Source organism: Girardinichthys multiradiatus, chromosome 20, assembly GCF_021462225.1.
Source record: "Girardinichthys multiradiatus isolate DD_20200921_A chromosome 20, DD_fGirMul_XY1, whole genome shotgun sequence".
Classification (NCBI taxonomy): Eukaryota; Metazoa; Chordata; class Actinopteri; order Cyprinodontiformes; family Goodeidae; genus Girardinichthys; species Girardinichthys multiradiatus.
Genome location: NC_061812.1, coordinates 35,347,476 through 35,360,728, shown reverse-complemented (window position 1 = coordinate 35,360,728; position 13,253 = coordinate 35,347,476).

Here is a 13,253-nt window from a genome sequence, read left to right as displayed (position 1 = left end):
GTAACCATCAGAAGATGGGTACACTGTGGTTATGAAGGGAAGGACATTGTCAGCAACAATACTCAGGTAGGCTGTGGCGTTGACATAATGCTAAATTGGTACTAAGGGGCCCAAAGTGTGCCAAAAAAATATTCCCCCACACCTTTACACTACCACCAGCAGCCTGAACCGTTGATACAAGGCAGGATGGATCTATGGTTTCATGTTGTTGACGCCAAATTCTGACCCTATCATCTGAATGTCGCAGCAGAAATCAAGACTCATCAGACCAGGCAACGTTGTTCTGACAGGAGTGGCACCCAGTGTGGTCTTCTGCTGCTGTAGCCCATCCGCCTCAAGGTTCAACATGTTGTGCTTTCAGAGATGCTCTTCTGCATGCCTTGGTTGTAATGAGTGGTTATTTGAGTTACTGTTGCCTTTCTATCAGCTCGAACCAGTCTGGCCATTCTCCTCTGACCTCAAGGCGTTTGCTCCCACAGAACTGCCGCTCACTGGATATTTTCTCTTTTTTGGACCATTTACTGTAAACCCTAGAGATGGTAGTAAATCCCAGTAGATCAGCAGTTTCTGAAATACTCAGACCAGCCCGTCTGGCACCAACAACCATGTCACGTTCAAAGTCACTAAAATCACCTTTCTTCCCCATTCTGATGCTCGGTTTGAATTGCAGATTATCTTGACCATGTCTAAATGCATTGAGTTGCTGCTATGTGATTGGTTGATTAGAAATTTGCGTTAACGAGCAGTTGGACAGGTGTACCTAATAAAGTGGCTGGTGAGTGTACAGGTCCTTCTCAAAATATTAGCATATTGTGATAAAGTTCATTATTTTCCATAATGTCATGATGAAAATTTAACATTCATATATTTTAGATTCATTGCACACTAACTGAAATATTTCAGGTCTTTTATTGTCTTAATACGGATGATTTTGGCATACAGCTCATGAAAACCCAAAATTCCTATCTCACAAAATTAGCATATCATTAAAAGGGTCTCTAAACGAGCTATGAACCTAATCATCTGAATCAACGAGTTAACTCTAAACACCTGCAAAAGATTCATGAGGCCTTTAAAACTCCCAGCCTGGTTCATCACTCAAAACCCCAATCATGGGTAAGACTGCCGACCTGACTGCTGTCCAGAAGGCCACTATTGACACCCTCAAGCAAGAGGGTAAGACACAGAAAGAAATTTCTGAACGAATAGGCTGTTCCCAGAGTGCTGTATCAAGGCACCTCAGTGGGAAGTCTGTGGGAAGGAAAAAGTGTGGCAGAAAACGCTGCACAACGAGAAGAGGTGAGTGGACCGTGAGGAAGATTGTGGAGAAGGGCCGATTCCAGACCTTGGGGGACCTGCTGAAGCAGTGGACTGAGTCTGGAGTAGAAACATCCAGAGCCACCGTGCACAGGCGTGTGCAGGAAATGGGCTACAGGTGCCGCATTCCCCAGGTCAAGCCACTTTTGAACCAGAAACAGCAGCAGAAGCGCCTGACCTGGGCTACAGAGAAGCAGCACTGGACTGTTGCTCAGTGGTCCAAAGTACTTTTTTCGGATGAAAGCAAATTCTGCATGTCATTCGGAAATCAAGGTGCCAGAGTCTAGAGGAAGACTGGGGAGAAGGAAATGCCAAAATGCCAGAAGTCCAGTGTCAAGTACCCACAGTCAGTGATGGTCTGGGGTGCCGTGTCAGCTGCTGGTGTTGGTCCACTGTGTTTTATCAAGGGCAGGGTCAATGCAGCTAGCTATCAGGAGATTTTGGAGCACTTCATGCTTCCATCTGCTGAAAAGCTTTATGGAGATGAAGATTTCATTTTTCAGCACGACCTGGCACCTGCTCACAGTGCCAAAACCACTGGTAAATGGTTTACTGACCATGGTATCACTGTGCTCAATTGGCCTGCCAACTCTCCTGACCTGAACCCCATAGAGAATCTGTGGGATATTGTGAAGAGAACGTTGAGAGACTCAAGACCCAACACTCTGGATGAGCTAAAGGCTGCTATCGAAGCATCCTGGGCCTCCATAAGACCTCAGCAGTGCCACAGGCTGATTGCCTCCATGCCACGCCGCATTGAAGCAGTCATTTCTGCCAAAGGATTCCTGACCAAGTATTGAGTGCATAACTGTACATGATTATTTGAAGGTTGACGTTTTTTGTATTAAAAACACTTTTCTTTTATTGGTCAGAGGAAATATGCAAATTTTGTGAGATAGGAATTTTGGGTTTTCATGAGCTGTATGCCAAAATCATCCGTATTAAGACAATAAAAGACCTGAAATATTTCAGTTAGTGTGCAATGAATCTAAAATATATGAATGTTAAATTTTCATCATGACATTATGGAAAATAATGAACTTTATCACAATATGCTAATATTTTGAGAAGGACCTGTAGATTAGAGGGGATATTCTGTTTTGCTTTTGTTCCACACGCTATGAGATAAAAAACAGATCTTGTATAATCAGATGTATTTAATTGTTTTCTGATCAAATTTGTATTTCTAATTACTAAAGAAGACCCTAGAAGATTTCCTCCAAAACTAAATAAATATGTCATGTAAAGCATCGTTCCATGATGGCAGTGAAATAAATAAACTGGCCTTGATGTTTGGCTGTGGCTGGTTAGAAAAAGGCACATGCAGCAGATGTATATGCTTCATTAGTCCTTTAAAATGAAGTGCATTTTCAAAATGCAATCAACCACTGCAGATCCACTGTTAGGTTGCTGCAATCACATCAGAAATCACTGATAAGCTGCTGTATTTTTCACATGCATATCTTTGCAGATATGAACGCACAGTGAGACTGTGTGTTAATGTTGAAGAACATTAAGAAATGGCCTGAATGTTATTTATAATATTTTACCATTTGTTTCTTTGGTATGTTAGAAATTGAACACCAGAATAGCACAAATCAACGAAAGCCGAACGTTAGTTTTTGTGCATTTTAATTTATGGTGCTTATAAACTTTCATAAATTAAAGTCTATAAAAAAATCCTAAAATTGTTAGAAAATGTGTTAGTTGTTGTATTAGTTTCGTAATGCCCTGAGATGCATTCTATGATCGAATGAACGCTTCGATTTAAACTTAGTGACCTTTACAGACAATACCTGGAAGTAAATTGTTTGATGGATCAAAGGAAAACTGATAAAATGACTGCTTTATTCAAACGTTTGTTTTATTTTGTGCAATATAAATGATCAACCTAGTCCTTGTTAATTATATAAACAATAGTCACGCTATGTTAAATAATGCATTAAATTTCATTTAAAATACACACCAAAATTATCAAATGTGCATGTTATTGTAAATCAGTTCTTATTTTACAGTTTTTTTTAAATAATACATTTCTTAAGTCTTAAAGTAAGATCCCTCCAAATTTGACAGCATTGCTTCTAATCAACAAATGAGGTCTGCTCCCTTCCAGGTGAGGGGTCGGTCATTCCCCTAAGTGGAGGAGTTCAACGATCTCAGTGTCTTGTTCATGAGTGATGGTAGGATGGGGCAGGAGAGAGTTACATGTATTGTGGCCTTGTCTGCTGCAAGGAGAGCTTTGCTCTGGTCCATTGTGTTGAAGAAAAAGCTGAGCCAAAAACCAAAGCTATTAAATTATCAGCCTGTTTTTATTTCAACTCTAACCATTGCTGATCGGACGCCAAAATGAGCTTCTGCTGTAGGGTGGCTGAGATATTATAAAGAGTTTGATCATCTGGAGGAGCTCGGATTTAAGCTGCTGCTCCTCAGCATCAAAAGGAATCAGTTGAGGTGGTAACTCCTATTTATTAATCTTTATAATGCAACCGTTTGTATTTGGAGTGTGTAGTTCGTAGCTACCGCTCATCCAACTATGACGGAGTTGGTTGTTGCTGTTTTTGTGCGGCTCATTGGCTGGTTAGAGTGGATTAGTTGGAGGAATTTATCACATTTATAAACGTTTTACTTTTACTGGGTTACTTTTTCAATCCAAATGCGGATTTATGCTTTCAGCACAGAAGTTGGGGAGTTTTAACCAAACGTTAGGTTAAAAATTATAATCCTTTTTTTGGGGTTTGGAGCAGAGACTAGAAGAGCCTCGTCATTATTCAGATGGCCATTTGGAACTACTTAAAGATCTGTTTTGACTTCTGCTCCAAGAATGGCACAGCATATTTTGCTGTGGTGGTACAAAAATAAATCTTTAATATAGTTCTGCTTTCTCAAGAAATGTTTACATCATTATTATAGAAACCTCTATGAGTATCTTAACTCAAATCAGCTGAATCCACTGATTCTTTCTAACAATATTTTATGATTATTTTCCCTGAAGGCTTCCATGTGATTCTGAGACCTTTGGAGCTTTAAAACTAAAAGAAAACCTGTGTATCTGATAAAGTCATTGTGAGGATTTAAGGTGGACTGGTGGAGCTTTGAGCCTTACTTGGGAGGAAGGTTAGAGAAACGTGATCTGCAACACTTTGTTTTAGTGTATCTTGTGTTCAAATTTAAGAAGCATGAGTTATCTCTTCAACAGCCTGTTTTTAATATCAATTCATGCCACTAAGGTTGTTAAGATTTTCAAATTTGCTTAATCATGCTGCACTACTATCTAACTGAGGACATTCAGTTTAATATCACTTACCAGAAAGAGTCTTTAAAGAAATATTCCTGTCATCTCACACTGTCCGTTTCTTTTCACGTGGAGGGCAGTTCCATCTTTAGCTGCCTGCTGCAGTCTTCTTTCTCTTTCATCTCTGCCCCTTCCTTTGCTTCCCCATCTGCTCCGATGCACTACACACATGACGAAGCAGGACCGCACACTGGCAGTGCAAGAGCTTTCCAATCAACACAGATGCTGGAGAGAGAGGGAGAGGAGGGGCTGTGCAAGTAGATGTCAGCGGTGATGTCAACCGTAGGGGAGAGGAGAACACTTTAGATGTAATTGCACAGGTCTCCTGCTGCAGACAGGAGGAAGAGATGTGGAGGTTATGACAGAAAACAAGCAAAGTTGGCTGTCAGAAAAAACAATAACTTGTGCCTTCCACTGCAGTGTAGATGGTGTTTCAAGGATTTATTTTAGATGTTTGATCCAGTCCTGGAAACAACAGGAAATTACAATGAGCAACTATGGGAAGGTCCACTGTTAGGTTTCAGTCAGTGTGGCTCTAATAGTTGCCAGTGGTTCTATTACACCAACGTAAAATGTCAACAGTTACTGGAAAATTCATCCAAGTCCTGCAGCTGTTTCTGTCCTGAACCATTGTCCTGGTGGTGCTGTTGCTTTTTGTCTCAGCCTGTCTCCTCAAACCAATGTCACTCTATTGATGAACATTTCTAAAGCCTTCAGTGTTTTTTTTCTGCTGACAGAAATAAAATGTTACATCATTGTGCATCTTAGATAAAGTTGCTTTGTTGCTTTTTGACATACTTGAACAACAATAGTGCATTTGGCCTGCACTGTAGCTTCTAAACCTACAGTCTTGATGTGCTGCAGAGTCACCACTGGACGGTCCAGTAATTAAAACGGTCCTTTGAACTTTTTCACAGTTTGTCACGTTACAACCACAACATCACTGTCTTTTTGGGGGGATTTTAAGTGGCAATACAAAGTAGGGTATTAGTGAAGTAGAAGAGCAAAGATGCTTGCTTTTCTAGAATGTTTTATAAATAAAATAAAAACAGGTGGGATGTGCCTACTCTTCCGATGCCCCCAAATTAAATCTGGTTCAACCAATGTCAGGTCACTATAAATACAGCCGTCTCAGAGGTTTGTTAGAGGACATTAGTAAACAATAGTATCATGAAGACCAAGAACACACCACACAGGTCAGAGAGAAAGTTATTCAGAAGTCGTATCCCAAGTTCTGAATGTCTCATGGAGCTCTGTTTAATCCATCATCCGAAAATTATGACATCAGTGTAAATGTGGGAAGAACAAAGCCATTGTTGATAGAAAGCCATAAATTGTTCTGTTTGTAGTTCGCCAGTAGAGAAACATGAGAAAGTGATCTGGTCCAATGAAACCAATATGTAACTTTTTAATTTTCATACAAAACACTTTGTGTGTAGGGGAAACTAACTTGCCCTGAACATAAAATCCACAATGTGAAACATGTTGGTGGCAGAAGAGACCTGTTAGAAGCTGCAAAATACTTGAGACTAAGAGGAAGGTTGGCCTTTCTGCAGGACAACAGCCCTAAACATAGAGCCACAGCTACAAGGAAATAGTTTAGATCAAAGCATCTCCATGTGTTAGAAATAGTCAAAATTCATACCTAAATCCAAGTGAGAATATTCGGCAAAACTTGAAAATGATATTCATACATGCCTCCCTCCAGTGGACTTAGGTGGAACTGTTTTGCACAGAAAAATGGATAAAAGTGTAAGTCCCTCACAGCTAGAGACTATTAAAAGATGCTAAAAGAGTTGCACTAGGTGGTTCTATCAAGTATGGATTTATAAATACAAAGGTATACCACAATTTTCAAAATGTTAATGGTTGCAATATGAAGCACTTTAAAGCAGATATGAAGTCATGATGGAAATGTTTCTGATTATCCAGAGAATGGTGAATTAGCATTTCATCCACAGTAGAATGGACTGTATGCCCAAAAGAACTTCATAGGATAGAAAAAAGTACTTCTGTTCCAGGTTTATTTTAAGCAATCACTAGAAATCTCTCATGGGTATTTTAATGAGAATTAATGAGCTATCATTAGTGTAAAATCAAAGCACATTACTCAGAGAAAATAAAATCATTTGTTACGTTATGTCTCATGTTTAGGTGGAATACGTGAAAACCTAAACAAAATGTTAATGTTCACTATTCTGGATGTTTGTGGTAATTTATCTGATATTAAAGAGACCCATGTTAAACAGAGAAATCATAAATATAAAGCTATAACACAGCAAACTACAGCAGACGGTTCTATAAATACCATCTCATTCCAATAGGCTAAAAGCACACTTTCTGTTTGCTGTATGTCTGTATCTTCAGAGCTGTGTTCATTTTACTATGTTTCATCGCTGGGAACCAAAAGCAGCAATAGAACCTTTAGCTCGAGGTCCCTCTAGAGGCCAATAATAATACTGCAACAGAAAGAATGCAGATCAGTTTGAACCTTTAACTTGAAACTCAAGATGGTTTATTGTCTAAATACAGGTCCTTCTCAAAATATTAGCATATTGTGATAAAGTTCATTATTTTCCATAATGTCATGATGAAAATTTAACATTCATATATTTTAGATTCATTGCATACTAACTGAAATATTTCAGGTCTTTTATTGTCTTAATACGGATGATTGTGGCATACAGCTCATGAAAACCCAAAATTCCTATCTCACAAAATTAGCATATTTCATCCGACCAATAAAAGAAAAGTGTTTTTAATACAAAAAACGTCAACCTTCAAATAATCATGTACAGTTATGCACTGTGAGTTGGCAGGCCAATTGAGCACAGTGATACCATGGTCAGTAAACCATTTACCAGTGGTTTTGGCACTGTGAGCAGGTGCCAGGTCGTGCTGAAAAATGAAATCTTCATCTCCATAAAGCTTTTCAGCAGATGGAAGCATGAAGTGCTCCAAAATCTCCTGATAGCTAGCTGCATTGACCATACCCTTGATAAAACACAGTGGACCAACACCAGCAGCTGACACGGCACCCCAGACCATCACTGACTGTGGGTACTTGACACTGGACTTCTGGCATTTTGGCATTTCCTTCTCCCCAGTCTTCCTCCAGACTCTGGCACCTTGATTTCTGAATGACATGCAGAATTTGCTTTCATCCGAAAAAAGTACTTTGGACCACTGAGCAACAGTCCAGTGCTGCTTCTCTGTAGCCCAGGTCAGGCGCTTCTGCCGCTGTTTCTGGTTCAAAAGTGGCTTGACCTGGGGAATGCGGCACCTGTAGCCCATTTCCTGCACACGCCTGTGCACGGTGGCTCTGGATGTTTCTACTCCAGACTCAGTCCACTGCTTCCGCAGGTCCCCCAAGGTCTGGAATCGACCCTTCTCCACAATCTTCCTCAGGGTCCGGTCACCTCTTCTCGTTGTGCAGCGTTTTCTGCCACACTTTTTCCTTCCCACAGACTTCCCACTGAGGTGCCTTGATACAGCACTCTGGGAACAGCCTATTCGTTCAGAAATGTCTTTCTGTGTCTTACCCTCTTGCTTGAGGGTGTCAATAGTGGCCTTCTGGACAGCAGTCAGGTCGGCAGTCTTACCCATGATTGGGGTTTTGAGTGATGAACCAGGCTGGGAGTTTTAAAGGCCTCAGGAATCTTTTGCAGGTGTTTAGAGTTAACTCGTTGATTCAGATGATTAGGTTCATAGCTCGTTTAGAGACCCTTTTAATGATATGCTAATTTTGTGAGATAGGAATTTTGGGTTTTCATGAGCTGTATGCCAAAATCATCCGTATTAAGACAATAAAAGACCTGAAATATTTCAGTTAGTGTGCAATGAATCTAAAATATATGAATGTTAAATTTTCATCATGACATTATGGAAAATAATGAACTTTATCACAATATGCTAATATTTTGAGAAGGACCTGTACATCGGAAATAGTGACTGGGGTCTAAAGATCGCTCACTTTCAGTCACAACTAAAACATTGCCATTTATTTCCCTAAATACCATAACAATACAACCAAACCCCAATAAAAATACCGCTATATATAAATATTTGTTTGTGAAACCCCGAGGTATGTAATTTTAGATTTATTGCAAAATAGCATAATTTTTGTTCTGTGCTTGGTCCCTTTCCCTGGAGCTCTGTATCAGACTAATTTCTGCAAGTCTTCAGTTGAGAACTGCCATGACTATTGTCAGAGCTGAGTAGTTTGTATGTTGCAGAATTTATGCTGCTGCTTCTTGTGTTTGCTGTCTTTGTATTATTCCGTTAATGTGCAAAAATTATATTTTGTTGTTACTGATAAACATTTTACAGTTCAGTGCTTAGATGTTTTGCTAGAGTATGGCATGATGTTCTGTCTTCAAAAACATGTGGATTTGTGTTTTTGTATGTTGGTATCAGCTCATGCCAACAGGACTGTTGAGCATGCTCAGTTCATGTCACAGATGAGACTTCTTTCATCCTTCGACACTATAATTGTAAGCTTTATCACATATTGAGGCCAGGAATCTGCTTTGTGGCACATTCTTAGTTCGCGTGTACTTATAAGTAATAATAATATAATAATGTTAATTTTTTTGTGTAAGAGACTCAGGAGTCATTTTAATAAATGCATAATGTAGCTTTTAATAAATAGAACAAAAAGATATACAAAAAACAATATGCTGCATGCACATTCTTTCTGCATGACATTTATGCATTTGAGATATTATAAATAGTTTAATAAAATCTGCTAACAAATTAAATTTTAGCATGATGCATATTTCAAGCAGCATCTTCTGATGTGATTTAAGAGTTTCATTGAGCAGGAAAGGCTATGACAGACACTCTCAGCCCTTAGCTCAGGCTATTCTCTCCATATAAAGAAGATTTGCAAAGCTTTGAAGTGTGTTTGGGCTTCTTATGAATCCTTCTACACAGTGATGCAAACCATCAGAGTGTTGCATGTCGAAAAGGTGCAGGGCTTCTTCTTCTTCAGAGTAGAATAAAACACCACACAATTTTTTTCTCAGTTTGATACAGTACAGCATCATTATCTCTCTATTTCTTATATTTGCCTACATCTTTGTTTCAGTGCCATAAAATCTCAGTAAATCTGATATTTTTCATGACATCTAAACAGAAAACGCTGGTGTTTCTGAGACCATCCCGAGCGGTTCCTCTCTAGAGAAGTCATTATCACTGACATGTCTGGTCACAAGATTGTGTGGTCTTTGAATTTTTCTTTAATAACAAGGTTTTGGTTGGCTGTCCCACTGTCTGGTGCTGTTCTACATCTTTATGTGATAAATGTCAGCAGTCATTAGTATTCTGAGCTACCATGGTACAACGTAACAAGATATACAGATCATCCATAATTTTTTAATGTGCGCAGGCAAAAGTCGTGACCCAGTTTCGTACCACATGTGTGTTTTCAAAGGGCACCCATGTCACACTGAAGACAAATGGCTGCAAGACAGAGGGTGGACCTCTAACAAGGCTGTATTTGGAGAAAAACAACTTTTTGGTCACCACTTTTCTTGTATATGCATTTATTTATGCCTGATTGTTATCAGCTATAACAGCTTTGCAAAATCATAACATCCAGCCTAATAAGATGATCACAGTAAATGCTTTTCCACTGACAGATAATCGTGGTTTATGAAGCTTAAAGTCTTCTCTTTTTGATACCATCACTATTACAGTACCTTGCATGTTTGTTATACTAATAGAACTTCTTTTACATTTTGTCACTACAATCTTCAATAAATTTTATTGGGAATTTTTTATTTGTGTATTTCATGTGTGAAAAAATAGAAAAATTATATTATTTTCATTCCACTTTACAATTATGTATTACTTGATTTTGGCTTATCTCATAAAACTCCAATAAATTACAATAAAGTTTGTTGTAACATGGCAAACTGCATATAGGTAGTATGATTAAAGTAGCTCTCATGCTGTTCGTCAGCAGCACCACTCATTAGTTAATCAGAGATACTGGTCTCTAAAATCGCTAATGAACAGTAGCTCATATTAGTCTCTTTATGAAAGGTCATTAACTGCTGAATTACCCCAAAGAAATCCCAAATGAGTTAGCCTAATATCAGGAAGAGTATTGCTCCGCCAGATAAACACAAGTAGTGTACGCTGGATCAGCGGAAATTGATGGGGGCCTGATATGTCCTGAAACTTTCTGTTCTGAGATGCAGCAAAGGAGAATTAGAAAGAGTGGAAATGCTGTGGGGGGCTGAGCTGAAGGATGCTGTTGGTGTTCAAAACTGAAGGGGACATTTCACCACTTTTACTGCTTTAATATTCTGTATCAATATGTCTTCTAGATGTTGTTTGCACATAATGAGATCCCTAATGTTTTCCATGATAACAGTTACTCCAGGCACCTTTTTGCTCTGTAACGGCAGAATAATTTAAAAGAAGGATAACCTTACTGCCACAGTGACAAAGGCCTTAGTCCACCTGACATGGTTTAGGTTGATTTTCCTACAACCAGTGAAGGACAAAACAACCAGAGAGTGCTCATCATGTTCTACAACTTCCTTTGGATGTTCAGATTTCAAGTGGCAATTTAAAAAACGCCACTGGGAAAACTGCTGGGAGCGTGCAGAGCTGTCCCCTGAAAAGAGTTGTTGTGCAGAATCATACAGTCCCTTGTACAACCTTTTTACATTTTGTCACATTACAGAGACAAACTTTGATGTATTTCATTTTGATTTGATTAGAAGGCATGATGCAGCCACCACCATGTTTCACCAAGGAATTGGTGTATTCAGGGTGATGTGCAATGTCAGTTTCCCTTATGGTTTTGCATGGATGTCAAAAAGGTTTCTTATTTGTCTGACTGGAACACCATCCTCAACATGTTTGTTTTGTCGATCCTCCACATGGCTTGTGGCAAACTGCAAACTGGATTTCTTGAGGTTTTCATCTTGCTACCCTTTTCTAAAGATCAGATTTATGAAGCATAAAATGAATAGTCATCCTTTCAACACATTCTCCTACCTGAGTCTTGGATCTTTGCACCTCCAAGTTACCATGGGTCTGTAGCCTGCTTCTGATACTCTCCTTATCTGGTCTGTAAGTTTAGGAAGACAATCATGTGTTGTTAGGTTTGTAGCTGTGCCATACTTTCACAAATTTGGTTGAACAGTACTCCGTGAGACGTTAAACGCTTTGGATATTGACTTATAACCTAAGCCTGCTTGAAACATCTCCACAACATTCTTCCTGACCTGTCTGTTGTGTTCTTTGGTCTTCATGATGCTGTTTGTTCTCTAACGTTGTTCTCAAACAAGTCTCTAAGGCCTTCACAGAGCATATGAATTTATACTGAGATAAAATTACACAAAAATGGAATCCATTTACTAATTATCTCAAGGTCTGGAATTTATTTAAGGGTATCGATGTAATAAGAGGCTGAACACAAATGCACACATTTCAATTTTCCTTTTGTAAAACTTTTAACAAACGTATCCTTTTATTTCAACTTTACAATTAAGCACGTCTTTGTGTTAATTTATCAAACTGGGTTGAAATAAAAGATTGAGGCTAGCAAGTTCAAGGAGCATAAATAATTTTATAAGGCACTATAAGTAATTTGTGCTACTCTGCCAGACTGGACACGTTAAAAATAAAATGTGAATTTTCTACTAATTAAAGTTCAAAATCTGGTACAGAAAGCATCATAAAGTGTCATCGCTATAAAAGATAATGACTTACAACAGTTCAGAGAACAAAATCAAAGAAGGGTTTCCTAATAGCACATTAACTCTGTGAACACTGTTAAATCAGTGATTAGGACATACTTGTTTACAACTTGTAAACAAGAACAAAGAAATTCAGTTTAAAAGAAAAAGAAACAAAATCTTCTCAGCGACCTAAAATCAGACTAAAGTTTCGAATTATCAACATTATTTCCATTTGCTAAAAGCCAAAAAATCAAGAGACAGACGTCATTCAGTAAATTATTTTATAACTTTCTTCAAATTAAGAAGATTACATACACTAAGGTTACTGTGTCTTTGAATAATTTGTAAAGGCTGGACAATGATGTCATGGCTTTTTCAGTTTCTGATAGGTTAATTTAAAACATTTGAGTTCATTGGAGGCACACTTGTGGATGTATTTTAAGTCTCAACAAACACACTGCTTCCTTGTGTGACATCATGGAAAAACAAAAAACATCAGGCAAGAGGGACAAGAATTGTGGTCTCTACAAGCCTAATGGAAAATCACCCTAAGAGTTTCTAAGTTTGATGAAGGTGAAAAACATCTCTCTTTCATTATTCTGGCAATTAGCAGATGCATTTTTTTGTTTCGTAATGCCAATATTTGGTGGAAAAGTTTTGCTTTTTCAGCTTTTTCTTTCTTTTCATCACGTTTACAAGTTGAACTTTTACTCAAGCTTTCTGTACTAAACAGCTGATATGAAATCTGATCAGAGTTGTTTAAGACACATTATCTCAGCAGAGGTTTAAAAAAAGCCATCGATATTAGAGCCAGCTGCCCTTTCTAACACTCAAAATATACGCTAATGTAATGCTATGCTTGTATGTAATATCAGCTACTTTTGTGGACATGCATCCGTTCACTTGCAGATAAGTTGATATGTGGCGATTGTGTACGCAGTTTA